Source organism: Malaclemys terrapin, chromosome 24 (genome assembly GCF_027887155.1).
Source record: "Malaclemys terrapin pileata isolate rMalTer1 chromosome 24, rMalTer1.hap1, whole genome shotgun sequence".
In the NCBI taxonomy this organism is placed as follows: Eukaryota; Metazoa; Chordata; order Testudines; family Emydidae; genus Malaclemys; species Malaclemys terrapin.
The window spans coordinates 14134913-14155849 of NC_071528.1; the positions used below are offsets into that span (position 1 = coordinate 14134913).

General features: G+C 42.6%; 1 protein-coding gene and 1 long non-coding RNA gene across 11 annotated transcripts in view; one reads left to right on the plus strand and one right to left on the minus strand.

The window, feature by feature from the left end:
- The window catches only part of GNG7 (G protein subunit gamma 7), a 137222-nt gene that overhangs the window by 103171 nt on the left and 13114 nt on the right, over positions 1–20937 (plus strand). The window contains exon 1 of one of the 10 annotated variants that reach the window (XM_054013511.1): positions 18934–18954. The exons of the other annotated variants lie outside the window; for them this stretch is intronic. The gene's annotated coding sequence lies outside the window, so the exon portion shown is untranslated. Of the gene's footprint in view, positions 1–18933; positions 18955–20937 lie in introns of those variants that run through there. 10 annotated transcript variants of the gene reach the window in all.
- On the minus strand, positions 972–16588 carry LOC128828667 (uncharacterized). Its single transcript, XR_008443222.1, has 3 exons — positions 16157–16588; positions 10879–11029; positions 972–1588 (listed from the first exon to the last, which is right to left on the minus strand). It is a non-coding gene; the product is annotated as an uncharacterized LOC128828667 (long non-coding RNA).

A 20937-nucleotide genomic window follows, 5' to 3' on the forward strand; every position in this document is an offset into this window, starting at 1 on the left:
GTGAAGGGTGAGAGTTCACACTAAATATCTCTTGTATGAAACTGGAAAACTAGCTTTTCTGTGCTTGTACCAGATTAAAGCAAATACCAATTCACATTGGCACATTAAATGTTCTGTTCAGTTGAAAGGTATTGGGAGTTCTGCTGGGATTAATACCAAAAAGGCCCTTTTGGAAGATTGTTACTCCTAGGTACATCCGCCCATTATAGATATCACTTAGTCTGGTAAAAATGTTGATGTCAGATTACACCGATGTGCACTAAATTGCTTGGCAGAGAAGGGCCATAGCTGCACGTTCCAAGAAAGACGTCTCCTTGGATTCTTCCTGTGAAGCAGAACAGGGGAAGCAATTCTAGTAATTCTGATAGTTCTGGGTTGGCTGGTCCCAGCTCTGTCATTTAGAGTCTGCTTTTATCTTCAACTAACAAACATTTTCCTAAGAAGCAGTAGATGAGAAACCCCACTTGGTGTTAAAATGGAGTAGAGAGAAAACACAAGGAAAGTTTCTAGCTGCAATGATTGTGCAAACCATGTTGGCTGGCTCAACCAGTCTGACCTTCCACATCATCACTGTACTCCTGGCAAGCACTCTGTCATTAGGAGCAAAGTGTTCAGACTTCATATTTTAAATGCGGTGTTGTGGTCATAAAGACTCCTTACGAACATACAATGTGCAAAGAATTACTCTGACAACTAGAAAACATGCTGTGATTTATAGGCTTTTTTTGGAAGTCTGTTCAGAGCTGGTGTAGCAGACTGTATATCAGGTTTGTCAAAGCACATGAAAGAGGTTACTGTATGTTTGGCACTCATGTTCTTGTAGAACTTTTTTTATGGGCATGTACTTCACCAAGACACATCCAAGGGCTTGTCAGTATTTTTCTTGTTTGCTCAGCATCATCTGAATGCTGGTTCCCAATAATGTGAAGTTTGACTAAGAACAGTTGTGTCAAGTTGATAGTTTATTTTGCTCTAAATTGAGACATAGGGCTTTTCATATGAAGTAAATATTTGTCATAACATCAATTTTGGCAAACTTTTTGCTAGTAAATATCTAGGCCAGAAGCCTCCTTGCACAGGTATTTGCAAAAGACTGAATCTGTGATGTCCAAACCTTTTTATAGTGGATTATGTTTATTTATCTAATCTGTGTACTGTATGGGATTATTGTCATGATTTTATAGAGGAGGCTGTTGCTTACATTTTTATTTTGGAAGCTGCAGAAAATGTGTTGAAGGGGGAAGACTCCACCATGCACTGACTCTTTACTTACTAAAATACGTTCAATTGGACATCTCTGTGCATACTAGTCATGCGAAGGACTAGTCCCAGAGTAGGCTACCCTCTGCTCACCTATAGACAAAAGCCTGAAAAAAGAAATAAGTCTTGAATTGTGCCCTAAAGGTTAACAAGTTAAAGCAGTGCTGGACCAGATGTAGCGAACTCCTCTGTGAAGAATGTCTTCTCACCAAGCACCTGACTGCCTAATCTTAAAACTGGTAGATGACCAACTTCTGTGACAACTCAGAGATGGTAACTTCCTGGTTCTTAACCACTTAGGTCTTTGTAGATCAGTTTGTAGATTTACCTGCAAAGTAAATGGAAAAGATTCTTGCAGTAAGAAGGATCTGGCTCTTATTTCAAGCACAGCCTTCCCTACCCAGCCCTCCATACAGTTTCGGAACCCTGATGTGACCCTCAAGCCAAAAAGTTTGCCCACTCCTGATGTAGACAGTACCTTCAGCAATCCAGTACCACACAGGGGCTTTGGTTCAGTGCTGATCTGAAGGGAAGACTGTTGCTACTAAGCCACCGGTATTGATTCATGTAGCACCTTGGATATCTCTAATCTCAGTACTGACCAAGCCTGATCCTGCTTATAGTGGGATATCCCAATAGATCACAACTGAAAGCACAATAACTGCAGGCTAATAGAGAACAAATAAGCTTTTGGATACTACTAACTTTTTGCTGTAACAGAGTAGTTGGAAAAAACATGTTTTCGCTACTTGGAAGCCTTTCTGAGAGGGTCATCTATCCTGGGATTTCAGTAACATTTTATCACAGCTGTGCATCTGCTGAATTGATACTTAGAAAATCGAGTAAGGGTATTTCTGGCCTAGTACCTGTAGTGCAATATAATTCAGAAACCAAGGTTTCTTCCAGTAACTACCTTTTTAAAAAAAAAAAAATGCTTATAGGCATATTGTGCCAGTGAAAGTTTTAATGGTTACGTTACCTCCAGTATTTACCAGCAGACTTAGCATCTCAAGTAGCAGTGACTGAACAAAAGGTTGTTATGCCTAATCATACAATGAGGATATTATAACTTGTGGTTCTGATGTCATTCCCAGCAAACTCACTTTCTACAATCAACCTAAAATCCTACGAAACCAAACGCCTTAACCTTTCCATTCCTCTTATACGGCGCTGTGCAAAGTTTCAGTAAATATACCCCCCCCTTTTTTTTTCTCCCCCTTACGGTGTATTTATTCTTCCGAGCTCTGACTGTCCCAGTGCCATTTGTAAATCAGTGCTATAATAAGAATGATGCGCTCTGGTGTATTCCTCACAGTAGTTGCTTTCTCTTATTAGAGTGTTGTACAGGGTATTTTTATATTCTCTCTCTAATAATATGTGGCTAACTTGCTTTGCAACAGTATGATCCTATTTCTGGGAGAGAATAAATTTTAGTGGTTTGCTTTTTACCCAAAAAAAAAAAGCATTCTGCTTACCAGATGCTGAGCAAAAATACTTGACATTTAATTCTTCAATGCCTACTTACAATGTAAAATATTTTTTGCATAGATCTGCTATTTATGAGGGTAGCTGCTTTTATTTTGGTAAGCAAATTAGTTTGCTGTAAGGAAAGATGTGTTTTACAGACCATAGATAACCTCTATCCTCTAGCTGCAGTGAGATAAACAGATATAGTTTAGTTTTGCTCCATTACTATAAATGGCATGTTACTTACCTGGGTATTTCTCTTCACTCCTGCATGATGGTTTGAGCATTGGCCTGCTAAATCCAGGGTTGTGAGTTCAATTCTTGAAGGGGGCCATTTAGGGATCTGGGGCAAAAATCTGTCAGGGACAGTACTTGGTCCTGCTGTAAAGGCAGGGGACTGGACTTGACCTTTCAAGGTCCCTTCCAGTTCTATGAGATAGATAGGTATATCAAGTCCACCCAAAAAATACCTGAAGAACAGCAACCTCATTCAGTATCTTGAATCACTGCCTTCATCCATACATTCCCTCCCCTCCAATTGGTAAAACAATGCCAAACTTTTCTCAGTCTTCCAAATGCCAGCTACTCAAAGGGCTCACGTGTAGACTTTGGCAGAAAAACAGAATTCTGACAGTTCTGTGTAATGATGCTGTTAGCATTTAAAGAATAGTGCATGCAGGCATTGCCCTTCTTCCACAAGGGTCTGGCTTCAAAATGTGGTGTGCAGTCTTAAGCCATTTTGGGTCCATCATGTTCTTGGTGGCTAGAGGACAGTTTTGCTGATGTTATGCCTGGTGTATGTTTCTGTCCAGTTTTACTTCGTACACAAGTTCAGGTGCAACTTAGTGCTAGGCTGCTGCTTGGCTGCTGAAAGTGAGAATTTTGCAGATGCATGACATTTAACGTTGGCCTCCGTTTAAGACCCTCTTTGTAGGGAGGGAAAACAAATGTGGCTACTGGACTTGGAGGGGTTTTCCCCTCCTGGTGCCCTTGCTCATCTTGAGAAAACAAGATTCATTTCAAAACCTCTCCACCCACTCGGAGCATGCACAGGAGCTGCAGAGCAGCGAAGGAAAGATGAAATTTGTTTTTGATCTGGTGCCAATTTAGATCTGGGCCAAATGACTCTAAGAGCAATGTGGAGCAGAATTATTAATTTTAGTAGATGGTGGCAGCTTTGTATTTTTAATTGCTTTGTCAAATCTCCTACTTTTCTCTTTGCATAGTACACTTTTTTAACTTGCCTCCCTTCTGTACAAATCCTAGACCTCTTGATTCAACTAATGCAGCATTGTATGCGTACATGCTCAATCCAGCACACTGTTCAAAACTTTGTCCTTACCATTTTTCTTTTAATGTCTCAGAGGTACTTCCACCATTTCCTGACTCGGGTCAGGCAGACTATGAAAAAGTCAAGGGAAGTTTCCTGATGTTCAGCCTAAACTTCCTTTTCCTTAATCTCATCCTATAACTCCTAGCGATACCCTCCTGGCCCACTCTAAAAATTTCTGAATTCTCTGTCTCCCTGCTTAGTGTTTACACATGTCAGATAGTTGTAGAGTTACTATCAAGCACCCCCCCCCCCTTCCCACTCAATCTGTCCACTTAAATCAGCCCCTTCTTTAGGGCTCCAATTCAGGACAGTATTTAAGCATGTGCTTAATTACAGATGCTCCCCAGGTTACGCAAACCCGACTTAGGGAAATCCGTGGTGGGTTGATTTGTTTGTTTTTTGGCTTGATTGTCGGAGATACGTTCCCGACTTGCACAAAATCTGACTTGCGCAAGGCGTTCCGAAACGGAACGCTTGCATAAGTTGTGGAGCTTCTGTGCTATCTTGAACAGGGTTGCTTTCCTAAATCAAGGTATAATGACTTATGCACGATCATTTTTGTAATTGTGGTGTATCAAAGTAACAAGTCTGCTTCAATGTAGTAGGCTAAATAGTATAGAGCTGCCTTTCTGGGGTGCAATACTATTTCTTGTTGCCTCTTCTTCCTAAAATGGGTTCTTTTCTGTATATACTATTATCCATTTGTGTTTTGCTGTACCTTCAAATGTTATTGCAGAACAACAGGACTAAGTGGTTTTGGTTTTTTGTTTTTTTTTTGGTAGTAGGACTTTCAAAGAAAGATCCAAGACATCATTTAGTTATGCCCTTATATAGAACTGTCCTAATAACATGCTTTGCGAAATGTATCTAGGGCAGGTTATTAAAAAGTCAATACTAATTCATTGTTACCTCCTGTTCAAAGTATATTCCAGTGTGGTAACTGGCTAATGCTAACAGTCTTGTATCTAGCAAGCACTGCTCTTAACAATAGCATGGACACCTGTATAAATTTTGTTCCTTTACTTTAAAAGTTACTGCTCCTCTTCAAGATTTAAAAATAACTACCCAAACTTCTTTGTACAGTGTATCTATTTTCATAAAGAGCATTACCCTTTTTCCTTAGGCAGTGTCATAGATCTCTTTGGTTACAGGTTACACGTACTGTTACCGTATGTATTGCTCAAAGGTCATAAATGTCCTTAGCTTTAAAAGCACTTATGCAAAAGACGGTTTAATATTTAGCAGACAAAACTATTGAGCAGTTGTGAGGTTTATTGTATCCCATGAGCAAGTCTGCAAACAACATTCAGGGAATTTACTGAATCAGAGTAAAAAGGAGGAACTATCCTGCTCCTCTCTGCGGTATGGGTTCTTGAGCACTATGGATGAAATTCAGCCCTAGATGCTAATAAGCCCTCAAAATAGTACTTCTAAGTGGGACATAAGTGATTCATATTCCTTGTAATGGCCCTCTGCACATGGGTGAATTTCACCACAAAACTTGATTGTGTAAGCCACAGGGAAAGTAGCTGAGAATAAACCACAAGTGATCAAAAGTAGGAAGATTTAAAGCAGGAGAGACTCTGATAATAGAGGTGAAGCGTTTTTTATGTCTGGTTACACAGCAGTGAACTCTGCATTACAGACTGTGTGGCCATAGCCATGTTGTAGTTTTGTCTCTGATCTGCAAGGCAACTGAGCTGCCACGTTATAGCCATTAATGCTCGTCTCACCGGCCTCTATCAGCATATTCCTTTTTCTCTTTTCCCTTCCCTCCCAGGCAAAAATGTAATTAATACTGACCAAGACCCTCTAGGACTAGGAGAGTGAGAGGTACGCTATGGCCTGATTTTTTCAAAGGCACTGAACACCTGCAGCTTCTATTAAAATTAGTGGGAGCTGCAGGTGCTTAGCACTTTGTGCACAAGTGGCCTGATTTTCAGCATACATTATTCCTTGACTGAAATTAACTAAAATGCACCCAAGGGAAGATGTTAATGTTGAAAGTCTTGCTCTGCTCCCAAATCCTGACTATACCTCTTCCAAAATCCTAATCCCTCGACATCTTGAAATCAAAGTCTTTTAGCATAAGTTAGGCATTCGTCTAGCCTAAATTATGTAGTGGAGCATTTATAATATAACTAGCTCTCTTACACCATGGACTAATATTAAAAACCCTGGGAGTAGCTTCAGATCTTCAGAAAAATAATCAAATGTATCTACTCAGATGAGGGAGCTGCGCTCTCTGGTTTCAGGAAGGGAGTAGATCTGTTAACCACTCTAATTGCTTGGCTTTCATGCATGGGAGGACTTGTAGGTATCTGGGAGGTGGCTGAACTAGGCAGCCCATGTTGAACTTGCATGCAGAACAGAAGCCAGCAGTGGCTTCAGTTCTTGCATTTACGGGATTAGTTACAAAAGAACTCCTGGGTGGTGAAACCAGGTAGCGACTTGTGCACATATTTAGCTTCATACTTTTGCTGCTCCTGCCGATTTAAAAAATGTGTATATACATATCGGTTAGACATATAACTGCTGTAAGACTGAGAAGTGCCTGGTCACACCGAGTTCAATAGTACAAAGGTTATGATTGTGTGAAAATGCACTGGCACCAGAAGTCCCCACCTACCTGACACCAAGGGCTTTGTAATGATAAAATGGAAAGGGAGGGAGTGTTACGTTTAACACCAAGCCTATCAGCAGTAGCATATGTGCATTAATCCACTCTGTTCGATGACCTCTTCAAGTTTACCATTTAAAACAAAAGAGTACTTGTGGCATCTTAGAGACTAACATTGATTTGGGCATAAGCTTTTGTGGCCAAATCCCACTTCATCAGATGCATGCAGTGGAAAATACAGTAGGAAGATATATACACTGAGAACATGGGGAAAAAAAGGGGGTTGCCATACCAACTCTAACGAGACTAATCAATTAAGGTGACTATTATCAGCAGGAGGAAAAAAAACTTTTGTAGTGATAATCAGGATGGCCCATTTCAAACAGTTGGCAAGAAGGTGTGAGTAACAGTAGGAGAAAAAATAGCATGGGGAAATAGTTTTTAGTTTGTGTAATGACCGATCCACTCCCAGGCTTTATTCAAGCCTAATTTAATGGTGTCCAGTTTGCAAACTAATTCCAGTTCTGCAGTTTCTCTGTTGTAGTCTGTTTTTGAAGGGTTTTTGTTGTCGTTGAAGAATTGCGACTTTTAGGTCTGTTATTGAGTGACCAGGGCGGTTGAAGTGTTCTCCGATTGGGTTTTGAATGTTATTCTTGACATCTGATTTGTGTCCATTTATTCTTTTGTGTAGAGACTGTCCGGTTTGGCCAATGTGCATGGCAGAGGGGCATTGCTGGCACATGATGGCATATATCATGTTGGTAGATGTGCAGGTGAACAGGCCCCTGATGGTGTGGCTGATGTGATTAGGTCCTATGATGGCATCCCTTGAATAGATATGTGGACAGAGTTGGCAATGGGTTTTGTTGCAAGGATAGGTTCCTGGGTCAGTGTTTTTGTTTTGTGGTGTATGGTTGCTGGTGAGTATTTGCTTCAGATTGGGGAGCTGTCTGTAAGCGAGGACTGGCCTGTCTCCCAAGATCTGTGAGAGTGAGGGATCGTCCTTCGTGATAGGTTGTAGATCCTTGATGATACGCTGGAGAGGTTTTAGTTGGGGGCTGAAGGTGATGGCTAGTGGCGTTCTTTGTTGGGTCTGTCCTGTAGTAGGTGACTTCTGGGGATTCTTCTGGCTCTGTCAATCTGTTCCTTCACTTCAGCAGGTGGGTATTGTAGTTTTAAGAACGGTTGATAGAGATCTTGTAGGTGTTCCTCTCTATCTGAGGGATTGGAGCAAATGTGGTTGTATCTTAGAGCTTGGCTGTGATATGGTTTGGATGAAAGCTGGAGGCATGTAGGTAAATATAGTGGTCAGTAGGTTTCTGGTATAGGGTGGTGTTTATGTGACCATTGCTTATTAGCACTGGAATGTCCAGGAAGTGGATCTCTTTTGTGGACTGGTCCAGGCTGAGGTTGATGGTGGGATGGAAATGGTTGAAATCGTGGTGGAATTCCTCGAGGGCTTCTTTTCCATGGGTCCAGATGATGAAGATGTCATCAATGTAGCGCAAGCAGAGTAGGGGCATTAAGGGACGAGAGCTGAGGAAGAGTTGTTCTAAATCAGCCATAAAAATGTTGGCATACTGTGGGGCCATGCGGGTACCCATAGCAGTGCCGCTGACTTGAAGGTATACATTGTATACCATGTAATTTTGAAAATAATCCTATTCTAGTACAATTCCAAATCGGTGTGTTTTAATTCTTGTGCGTCTTAAGTGGCTGATGCTGTCTTACAGAATTTCATATTCTCTCTAGCAAGTAACCTCTTTAATGGGAAGGAAATGGAGCTATAGACCTCTTAAGATGTAATGGCAAAGGATTCTGGGAGGACAGTCTCCTAAACTGCTTCCGTTTCTAAACATTTATGCAAGTAATGGATCTTATAGATGGGGTGGTTGCTATTGATCCACGTGGGCTCTTTCCACCTATTATCACTTACATTGATACTAATGTGTGAATTAGTGCCCTGAAAGAGGGGAAAAATCCACTGGCTAGCTTAAAAGAAACTCCATGGAGCTGAAGCTAGAGAATAAGTCGTCTTGCTGTAATTGTATTCTCCTCCCCATCTTGTAAATGTGCTTAACGCCCTTTTCTCCATGGACAGTGCTTCCAGGAACACATCTTGTACTGCTTCCCAGAAGAGGAGAGAGACGCATGTGTTTTGGTAAATTTTCTAGTGACCTTGCATAATGGCACTCAGTCCTATATTTTTAGCATGACCTCACCTGCGCTTACTGGCTGATTAAATCAGACGATGAACATTCATTTCGGTCAGTAGCTACATTGAGATCTCTGATGTCAGCAGTAGACTAGCCTCTGATCTCTCGTGTCAGACTGGGGTAGTTCCATTTTAACACTTTGGGCTTTGTTAGCTATAAACTACAATGCCCATCTGTACACCTTTCAACCGTTGTGTATCAGTTAATGCTCCCTTTCCCCAACACAGAAGCTCTTGTTTTTACATCTGAGAAAACGGCTTGGCATTTTTACAGGGATTGCACAGTTGTAACTTGGCAACCACGTTAGTACACGCTTTCACTGCAAAGCTGGTTCTCCAAGCTCCTCTCCCGCTAGCCATATATTTACTGGGGAAGTGTATAAAATGGTCAGTTCAGTTCAGAGTTTACTGTCTGTCCCTTCCTCACTGAAGTCCTTGACTCCTCAGTTCAGAATTTCAAGCCCTTATTTGTTTTCTAGATTAAAAGGAAATGATATTTTTCCAGCTTGCTATACATGAAGTCGCATCTTCAGCATATTGACTAAATCCTTAGAAAGCTATTTTTTCATCCCATCTATCCTAAAAGTCACTTGCTTACTTTATTTTGCTGATCTACTAATCTAAATCGTAACTAAACCCAAAAAATCAAACTTGAAGCAACAAAATAAATGATGGCTGAAATTCACTAGTGTCTGGATCTGGGGGACCATGGTGGAAAGGAAATACCAAAGGCAGGGGTCCTCAAACTATAGTCCCGGTTCTAGCCTCGGTTTTAATCCAAGAACTGAGTCTCAGAGCATATACCCGTCAACCCAAAAGGAAAAGTGATAGCCAGCCTCAGATACTCAATTACTTGGATTCCACTCATCTTGAAACTCTTGTTGGTTAGGGGTGTAAAAAAAACACACCCTGACTGACACATTTTTTACCTGCAAAAGTGCTGGTGTGGACAGTGCTACGTTGGCAGCAGAGCTCTCTCCTGCCAGCAAAGAGCAGCTACACAGGAGACCTTACAGGGCACCGCTGTAGCAGTACAGCCGTGCCGCTGTAAGGTCTGTAGTGTAGACATAGCCTAAGTTGCAAGTCCTCTGGGCTGGGATACTCTAGGAGAGTGGTTCTCAAACTTTTGTACTGGTGACCCCTTTCACACAGCAAGCCTCTGAGTGTGACCGCCCCCTTATAAATTAAACACACTTTAATATATTTAACACCATTATAAATGCTGGAGGAAAAGCGGGGTTTGGGGTGGAGGCTGACAGCTCGCAACCCCCCATGTAATAACCTCACAACCCCCAGTTTGAGAACCCCTGCTCTAGGAGGTGTTCAGTGCCCAGGGCTGTGGAGCCCTAACCCTAGATGGAACACTTGGGCAGAATATAAAATATTTGCTATAGGAAAATAAACTAGGTTAATTTCACTTGCTGGTCCTCATGCACAAGCACTGTGCTGCAGCCTTTGGCTGTAAACTCTGCGGGGAAACGTTTAAGCCCAAACCAAAATGGGCTTGCGTTTGTTAATTCCTCTTAACGAACAAAAGTGAAATGGGGGCAAGGGAGGCTTATCTTTACCGGACACTGTCCCTTTAAGGCTGTGTGCCCCAACCCAAAATATGGCTCTGTCTGCAGAGATTTCTGCAGTGCTCTCACCGTGTATTGTTTCACACCATAGAAATTTGGAGGTTTAAAAAAAAATTACAGCACTCAGGAAAAATGTCAATAGCTCATTCAGCTGCTGAGCTACTGATGCAGGAAGTGTAAAAGAAAAATGGAGCCTGCTTTGTTCTCCCCAGACAAGAAGTAAAAGCCATCACCAACAGCCACTCTCTGTTCCAAAAAAGCATGAGGTCATGGTTAAAAGAAATAACCACCAAATGAGTGTGCACTCAGTTACCAGTCTCCGTCCCCCTCCTCCTTTCCTGAAGCACCAGCCTTGCTCTGGGTTCAAGACTTGTGCGAAGTATCAGTTCAGTAACATGTGCATTACCTCATGTCAAACCCCACTCAGCTTCTGTAGTTGCTGCCAGTGCACTCCTGGCTGTCATCCAGGAGCAGTATGGGAAGAGCACTTTTTTCCTCCAGGGTCAGTGCCGGTCAGTGATCTGCAAGCAAGGATTTTCTTTGGAGCCCTGTCCTCACTTTAAAAAAAAAAAAAAAAAAAAAAAATGTTAGGAGACGGTGTGATTAAAAATAGTTTAATGTGTATAAGAAAAGCAGATTGAATCCCTATTGTTATTAGAGAGATGAGGTGGGTGAGGTAATACCTTTTATTGAACCAACTTCTGTTGATGAGAGAGACAAGCTTTCAAGCTACACAGTGTTCTTCCTCAGGTCAGGGAAGACCTGAGGAAGAGAATCACAGCTCAAGACAAGTTCAAACAGATCGCTTAGCATAAGTAGTTAGCGCATATTCTAAGGGACCATTCAGGGTGAAGTGTCTCGTTAACACCTCTGTAGTTATAAGACAAAAGGGGGGTTAGTGGGTTATAGATTGCTGTAATAAGACATAAATCCAGTGTCTTTATTAAGATCATGATTTTTAGTGTCTAGCAAAGTTATGAATTTAAGCTCCCAGGCTCATCTTTTGAAAGTGCTGTGCAGGTTTCCTTTGAGGATGGGGATTGGTAGGTCAGATATAGAGTGATTGCTTTGTGAAAAGTGCTCACCCACAGGTGATGTGGTGTTTGTGTTTTTTATCATCTTCCTGTGTGAGGGCGTAGTGGTTGTCTGGTTTCACCCACGTAGTAGTTGGGGCAGTTAGTGCACTGCATGAGGTACACCACATGTTGATAGGCATGTGTCGGACCCATGGATCTGGAAAGGAATGTTGATCATTGTAGCAGTGGAGATATGTCTGCAGGTTTGGCATCTGTTCTGGCAGGGTCTGGTGCTGCTATGAGTTGGTGTGTTCTGGTCTGTGGGGAGCTTGCTTCTGATGATGATGGGGGGGTTATTTAAAGCCCAGAAGAGGGGATTCAGGAAAGATTTCATTCAGGATGGCATCCCCATCGAGTATGGATTGTAATGGTTTTGATAACTCATGTGGGTTCCTGTTCAGGGTGGTAAGTGACAACTAGGGATGTGTGGGCAGAGTTTTATTTCTGTATTGAAGCAGGTTCTCTCAAGGTATTTGGGTGGCCCATGCCACAATGTGATAACTTCTCTGGTGGAGTGTCCTTGTTTGGTGAAGGTGGTTTTGACTGTGTTAAGGTGTATATCCCGGACCTTCTCCTCAGAGCATATTCTGTGGTATCTGAGTGCCTGGCTGTAGATAACAGATGAAGGTAGGTGTGGTGATCCGTGGGTTTCTTGTATATAGTTGTCTGTAGCGTTCCATTGTTAAAGCTGATCATGATGTCCAGGAAGTTGATGCTGGTGTGGGAGTGTTCTAGAGGGAGTTTAATGGACGGATGGTGGTAGTTGAAGTTGTGGTGGAAATCCAATGAGAGAGTTTGTTACCTGTGAAGAGGATGAAAATACCATTGAGGTGTATCAGGTATATAATTGGTTTCCTGGTGCATTTGGTCAGAAATTCTTATTCAAGGTGGCCCAGGAAGAGGCTGGTATATTGGGGAACCAGCCTAGTACCCATGGCTGTTCTCATGATTTGAACAAAGTATTTTGTTGTTGAATTTAAAATGGTTATGGGCAAGGATGAAATGGCTGAGTTTGGCAGTGTATTTGGGGTGGATCTCTGAGCGTTGTCCATTATCTTGTAAATATTTGAGGCAGGCAGCTATGCTGTCGTGAGTGGTGTTGGTGTATAGAGAAGGATTGGTGGATAACCCATTGCTGTGGCTGTCTGTCAAGAGATGAAGGACACAGTATATAATGTTTTCAGCCCTCATCTATACTGAACTACAGGAACTTCAGAATCCAGGTCTCTGCTCAGTGGTTCGGTATGCTCTTCCTGCGCCACAGATCTGTGGATTGTTTTTGTTTTGGTCTGGAAGGAGCGTTGTGTTCACTCTGTGCTACCCTTCTCCTAGCTTGAGTTGTAGGTAGGAATAATGTGCTCTAAACAACGTTCTGCGGAAACCATTCCTAGACGTGAGAGGGTTTTCAAATTCCCCCGAGTAGTCCCAGCAAGCGGCAATCAGGCCAGACTTCCAAGTGCCCAACATCCTCAACTATGGGGCAGATTTTCCAGAGTTCAACTCCTGTTTGGACCTTAATAAGGGCCAAATTTTCAAGAGCTCAACTAATCTATCCACTTATGTTTTTATCTAACTGGGAACTGAGCTCTTGACAATCTGGCCCTGGTTGCAGGGGCTCTGCAATTGCAAAGCTTGACCCTAAGAATATGTGAAGAAGGTAAAGGTGGGTGGGTGTACGTACATACTGTAGCATTATTTGATGGTGCCTCATCTCAGATTGTTCTGATCTATAAAACTGGCCTGTCCCCTCTATTGAACACTGCAAAATAAAGATAATTTAAAATGAGAATTATAGTCTCTTCCAGGGTGTCAGGTCCTAACTAGCCACTGAGTGAGAGGCTCCCCCAACATAGCTTTTAAACTACTGAGCTATATGCTTCCCTATAGTCTTGATGCCTTTTTAGCTTGTGTCCTTTGTATCTGCAATTAGAATGTCGAGAGGGAAAGGGAGGGAAGAGGGCTGAATTCGCAGGTACCCTTTTTTCCCTTTCTCCTTAAGTCCCTGCTGGTTGTCCCCTGCTGGGCACAAATGAAGTATAGAACCTACTTCAGACTGCCAGACAAGATTACTTTTCTAGTGCTGATGATGAAAGCAGTGCTAGGTCACTGATGCAGAAAGATGTTCACAGGGGGGGACTGGCTTTTGTGTCTTTCTGAGTGTGTGCACGTGTGCACACTTGTATATAGTTCCACAACTTGCTAATGGTGTCTGTCTTGTACTAAACAGTTTTTCTCTCCTGAGGGGGAATTACACACTCTGCTGTAGTGTAGTGAGGAGATTTTAACATGCAGCAGCTGGCTTACAAATTGCAGTAAATTAGAGGCAGTAGCCAAAGGAGATACTGAAGGAGCAGTATGTTCTTCTCTCTCAAACCTCTTTCTCTGGACATCTACTTCAGAAATAGAGTTCCCAGGGTGCAAATGCTGAGCTTATGCCCTGGCCAGTTCCATCAGCTCTTGATGGTAGGATGTGTGGCAGACAGTTCAGTCAGTTTCAGAGATTTGGGATGTGAAACCAGAGCAAAGCTTCCTCAGCATCACAAAGTGCATTCTTGAGATGCTTTTCATGTGGCATGTTGAACTCTGTGATCCAGAAACATCCATCAGAATTAAGTTATTTTTATTTAATATTTAAAACCAAACAAAACGCCAACATAGCTTCAGCAGTTAACTCCGATGTTAACTTGTTTATGTAGCCAGCAAGGAGTGACTACTTCCCAGCTATGAGAAGTATGGGAAGAATTCCGAAACCAGAGGGATCAATGCATATTTATTTCCTACTGTAATACTTCCTGTCCTTAAGCTGGAGAGCACCCTGTGGGTGGGGAGGGTGGAGGTAGCACTGATTGCATAGAAGAGAAAGGGATTTGTTGTTGAGCATTCCATTTTACACAAGGTTAATGATTAAACTGCTTTGAGTGTGTCTCCTATTGTAATACAGCTCAGGACACCTCACCTCCTACCTTGCAAACGAAAACATGTCCGGACAAGTCACCGGTTTCTCTGTAGTTTTTCGGTGTATGCTTCTGAGTGTTGCAGCTTCTTCCTCTTAATTTGGATGTTGTATATTAAACACTGCACTACACCAAGATAATGCAAGGAGTAGGATGGAGGGGTTGGCAGGAGGATCGTGGATCACTTTGAATGCTCTTGATGTGGGGGGAGGAATGGAAAAACTAGACTCCAAGATGTGCAGAAAAATTTGCCACTACTGACCGGAGAACTGAACTCAAGTCTCTTGCTCCTGAGCTAATTTTGAAGACTATGTTCAGACAGGCAGGGTGTTTTGATGGAAAGGAGTCGGGGGTATGATAGTGGCAAATAATCCTTAAAAGCCACATTAAGATTGAGTGCCAGGGTGGTTTTTGAATCTTGGGTTCCACCCCAGTACTCTAATGTACTGAGTCACGATTTCTCACAGCTGAGTGCAGTAATCACTGGTATCACTGCATTGTGACTCAGCAAAGCAATCGTTCTGCTGCTATAAACTCTAAAATCATTAGAATTGTAAACAACGATGGGCATGAAAAATTGCTTTGGGAATAGGGAAACTGTAGTGAGAAACTCTGAGGATTCTCTCTAGTTTATGGGAATAACAAACCAAACAAATTTGAAGTGATCCCAGGCTTTGAGGACTCTTGGTTTTTCGTGACTTAATATCATTTTTCAAATGTTTGTTGCCTTGCAACTTATGGATCACAAATCAAGATGTATGTTAGTGTGTAAACAGTAATAAACATTATGCAAAGCATTTTATCGGATCTCAGGCCTTGGCTACACTTGAGAATTCAGTGCTGCCGCGGCAGCGCTGTGAAGTGCGAGTGTAGTCGCGCCACCAGCGCTGCGAGAGCTCTACCTCTCCGAGGGGAATAGCGAGCAGCGCTGCAGGCGCTGATTACACTGGTGCTTTACAGCGCTGCACTCGGGGGGGCGTTTTCACACCCCTGAGTGCAGCACGTTGCAGCGCTCTACAGCGCCAGTGTAGCCAAGGCCTTAAACTCTAAAGAGACTGTTAGGTTTTTGAACCCCTTAAAGGGAATTTATGTATTTTAAATAGAGAAACCTGCTTTTACATCAGCCTTATTTTGAACCTTTACATTGTTTGACTTATTGATGGAACTTGATTTTCTGTCACAATTACGTGGGAACGTTTCTGCAAGGGTTTTTCCAGCTAGCTGCTAGCCCGTCATTAGATCAAAAGAACTGGTTTGTGGTGGCAGACTGTCACATGCCTCTATACATCAATGAGATTGTTTTATATCCTGTGAGAAATGGGTTTCCGTTAACTGATCTAAATATTTCGTTAATGGAAAACAGTGGATTCTGGCCGTCTCACAACTCAGTCTAACTTTGCTGTTGGGACGTACTCTTAGTTTTTCATGATCAGTTTTGCCTTTATCTTTTGCCTGGAATTCATGCAACCCTCCCCAAATCAAAATTCTTTCTGCTTGCCTGCTCTGTTCCTACTTCTGATTTATTGCTGCTCTGTCCCTCACCCCCATTCTCGATTTACTGCCTGGTTGTTGCAAGACTGTGCAGTCCTTCCTCCATGCTTTCAACACTTGTTTCCTTAAAGAGATTTCCAAACATTGCCAGTTAGTACAATACCTGTGTTGCATTTGCGTAGACAGTCTTAATTTCGTTGATCGCCTTCTCTCCCAGCGGCTGCCTTTGTAGTATTTTGCTTGCATTCGGGAGTGTGCACAAATGCTGTTCTTTCCACAGGTCTGTGCTGCTGCTGCTATGTGGGAAGTGTTCTTACCTTGTTGCTGTAGCATGTGTCCTATGCTTACATCACCTCTTCAGCATGGAGTTTTCAATGACCAGGTGATCATGACCTGTAGTTTGTTCCCTTTCGCAAGTTTTCAGCGTGCAGTGCTGTTGGAGGAGGAGGAATGTGGAGCTAGGCAGAGAACTTCAAGACTGCCTAACTTTCTGAAGCTTATCACTCTAACCATTCTGTAATTGCTCACACGACCACATGAATATACATATAGGAGTGTTTTAACTTTGCATGTACTAAGGCAACATTTCTGAAACTCAGGCTGTTTTCCCTGCAGAAGCACTGTCTTCCTACTCCATCTCTCCCTTCTCTGATCCAGCACTCTAGAGAGTGTTAAAACCTGCCTAGGCAAAGGAGGAATGAGGAAAGAGATTTCTTTCCAATTGCATCACTTTGCTGAGTCATGAATGGAAAGCAGTTTGCAGTGTTGTAGCCTTGTTGTTCCCAGGTTATCAAAAATGAGGTAGGTGCAATACTTCTATTGGTGCAATACTTATGTTGTATTTACATACACGTTATTAATTTCACTGATTTCCATCTCTCCCAATGGCTGCCTTTGTAGTAGTAATAAGATATATTACCTCACCTACCTTGTGTGTGTGTCATATCCTGGGACTGTCACGGCTACAACACTGCAAACAACATGAAAGAGATTGAATTTTGCTGTTTAAAATGGAAACTTCACAACATGAAGGAAGCCAGACTAAACAGAAACATCTACTTCCTGATGCAAGAAACAAATCATCATCCCCAGAGGACTTACTATCTGTAACCCTCTGACCACTCGATACAACTTCAAATATGCTGAACAGCTCTGCAGGAGGACTTCAGAAAAACTGAGGAACCGTCTCCTGCATCTTAGATACTTCAGAAGGCACCCCTTCGAATAAGAAATCATCACATGCTGCCATACATGGGAAATCAGAAAACCCAATACAGAAGTTGGTCCAGTAAAAGATATTACCTCCCCTACCTTGTTTCTCAGCAAAAGCAGAACAGTCTATGGAATGTGAACAGTCTTCAGTTCTATTCTGCCTTTGCAGAGTCATGAATAGAGATGACACAGAAAGGAAAGGTCTTCCTAGCAGATGTCTAAATATTCTTTTGTGCCTCTATCTATATCCTTGTAAGGAATCATCCCTGACTTACAGGCAGGGCCGACGAGAGGTGGGGGAAGCTGGTACAAATTACCGGGGCCTGGCGGTCCGGAAGGGGGCCTGGCTTCCCCTCTCTTGTTGTCCCTGTTTAGCCGGTCCGCCCTTGCTGGGGGGCCTGAAAAAATTCCGGGCCTGGCCTTCTCCTCCTCCTCCCCCCCTCCCCCCCCCCCCGTCAGCCCTGTTTAGCCAGTCCGCCCTTGCTGGGGGGCTTGAAAAAAATTTTCACCAGGGCCTGAACCTGCTCTCAGCAGCCCTGCTTACAGGTGAGGAACGTTGGGTAGGAAAATTATTTGCCCAAGGTCATACCACAAATCAGTGGCAGAGATGTGAGAACAGCCCAGGTGTCCTGACTGTCTTGTGTTTCCTTTATTCACATTAAAATTACATTCCCAAGTACACGCCGCTTTTAAAATGTTCTCCTTGGGAAGAAGAGGGAGGATCAGATGTGGCCTAAACCTCATTCGGATATGAACTAGCATAGGATCAAAAATGCTTTGATCATTTGATCAAACATACTTCCATAATGTCTTCTTCCAAAGGATTTCAGGTTGGGAGTTGTTTGCATATCCATTATAAATCTACTGGATGACATCTTTAAAAGTTTATTTGGGCTTCTTAAAGGTCCTGAAACAGTAATCCAAGCTGCTGGATCTTTTGTGTTCATGGTTTCCAGTTGCTAATGACGCATTTAGTCAATTATTTACCAGGGTAACGGAAATCTTTTTTTTCAATTCTTGCCTGGCAAAGCAGTTATGGAATGTGACCGGTATTATAGCTTGGCTACCTGAAACATTCCAGCAGTCTCAACTTGAGAGGCAATTTAACTATCCACCACCTTTTCAAAGAAACTTATTGCAATGTTCTTAAAGCCCGGGAGCACACTGCTACCATGCAGCTAAGACTAGACGCATGCATGATCAGATCTGTCGTTATAGCAGCCTTTTTAGCTTGCTTAACAAGAGGGGGTGCAATGTGTGTGTTGAATGGGTGCATGTTGGGTCAATGGAAGAGCAGCACATATGCATTGTAATAATCCGAGTTGCATAACTGCTGTAGGCTCCAGTAGCCGAGGGATGTTTTTATTTGGCTAAATCTCCAATGTAAGGCTACCTGATGTGGAAATAAATACTACATTTCTCATTGAATTGTTTAAAATGCTGGTCTAGAAATGGCACTTGGAAGCCATGCAGTGCAGCCGAGGAAATGCACACAGCTGTCATGCCTCCTCTTTTCTCTCCAAAGCTCCTTTTCATTTCACTTCCAGTGCTGCTGCTGCTTCTCCAGCAGCTGTAGTTGTTCCTGCGAGAGGAGCCCAGGTGAGCAGCTGCTGGCTGATCATAAAGTCTGGAAGCAAACAACAAATGTCCAAGCAGTTATTTCTTCCAAACTTAGAATGAATCCGCAGTAAGAAACCATTGGCCTTCTCTACAGCACCTTTACTCCATAGCTCTGAGGGCTTTACGAAGGTAGGTTAATATGGCTTTGTCTTCCTAGTGCATTCCAAAAATTCAACTAACCCTCAACATCCCTATGAGATGAGCAGGTATTTCCATTTCCACTGAATCGATGAAGAAACAGGCCTGAGCAGGTTTAATGACTTGTCTGTGGCCCCACCAAGTTCTTTCTAATCCTACAGGAGAGTCCATACAAGCTGCCCGCCCCAACAGCTGCACCATTTGGTAACATTGGCAGGTGGGAGTGCTACTGTCAACTGGGACTGCCAGCCTTCTAACAACTGTCCTCTAACCCTCCTCAGAGCAGGTTTAGACAATACGCTGACTGCCAGCACCTCGTCTATGCTCTCATCAGTGCCACCTCCAGTGGTAGCAATGATGGGAAATCAGAAAAATCCAGTCTAGTGTACACAAACCCTGGATATCTTGATCTACAGCACAGCTGCTGGAGTTGCAGTTCCTCCACAGGCTGTTGAATTTTTGCATTTGTCAGCCTTTTCATGTCCTAGATTATAACCAGGCATGTAGTTCCCTTGACAAGAGAAGCAAGGTATTCAATTTCATACCTCCATATCTTAGCAATGGCTTGGTGCACCTGCACTGAAATGCTGTCCAGGCTTAGAATACTGGCTGGGTCTTTGAGATGAAATTTCATCATCCTGTCCCCATGACTCCAATTGCTAGGTTAGAAATGAAAATGAAGTTAATTTAGAAGGAAGCTAGATGCAGGATAACTGATAATGGTCAATTTTCCCTTTCGTCTGGTTGTGAAAGCAAAATGTAGAGCAGCCTTTGCTTCTCAAGGGTACTTCAAATGTACCTTCTTGAGTGAACCAGAACATTTTGCTTTCAGGAGAGGCTGATCTGAACATTTTTCTCAGATACAGCACAGATATTAAGTGCACTTGGAAACATTCAGTGCATGTGCATGAAGGCCAGAGGTAGCATCTGAAATAGTTTTTGTATAATAGAAATATTCAATGGTTACTCTTTTGGGAGATGGGGAAGAGACTCTGATGGTAGCAATTTGTATTTTTAAAACAAAACAAAGAATCTGGGCTTTGAAGAATTACACAATCAACACTCAAAGGCATAAACAATGCCGGTCTCCCTTTGTTATGCATGTCAGAGCTCCAGTTGGCCGTTTTGTGCCAAGTAGTGAGGTCAAACCCCAGAAACTGGCAAAAATTAACAAAAATGAGGATGGCACATAGCTTCCAATAGTCCCTTTGCATACTCCGTTAAGGAAAACTAGTTGCGTTTCAACAGACTGGAGCTGCTGGGTCCTAAATGTTCTGCACTGATCTGAGAATTACAAAGCAACTCTTCGGTCAGATTATCTGTAGATAATCCCAAGTGAAACTAGGATTGTAGTTTTTCACCCATGGTCCTACTGGATATAACAACTATCCAATCCTTCTTTGTTTATACATGACTGCAGTGCATTAACAGATAAATGGGGCATAAATCTGGGGGGTTCAGGAGATTTAAGCGCCGTGCATTCAGCAGAAAGCTCAGGCACTCGCTGTCAACCTGTGGTGGTGAGTTTAGTGCAACTCTATTGTAAACAAGTGTGAAAACTTCAGTTTACTAAGGTCCAAAACTCAAGCCAAGCCATGGTTGAGTTGGTTTTGTATGTAAAGGAGGTCTGTATGGTAATGATGGGGGAGGGGAACAACTATTTGAATGCCCTCTCTAAAAACTACAGGGACAATCATAGTTGAAACCCATTTCCTACCTAATGTTAGTATTCGTGCTACAGAGGAACATTGCAACTTCTAAAAATCTAACTTGTTTTTCAGTCTGTATGTGGCTTATGCGTGTGTTTTTCTCAGCTTGGACAGTCAAACAAGCTGAGTCACTTTCTGGTTCTCATGTAGTAGCTCAGGACTGCAGTGTTTTGGGTTGCAAATGCTGCAGGGGAACAGTAGTTCTCAGTCTGTTTAAACAATACAACTGTCATAAGTACCTGGAATACTATTTGAAGCTACTAAA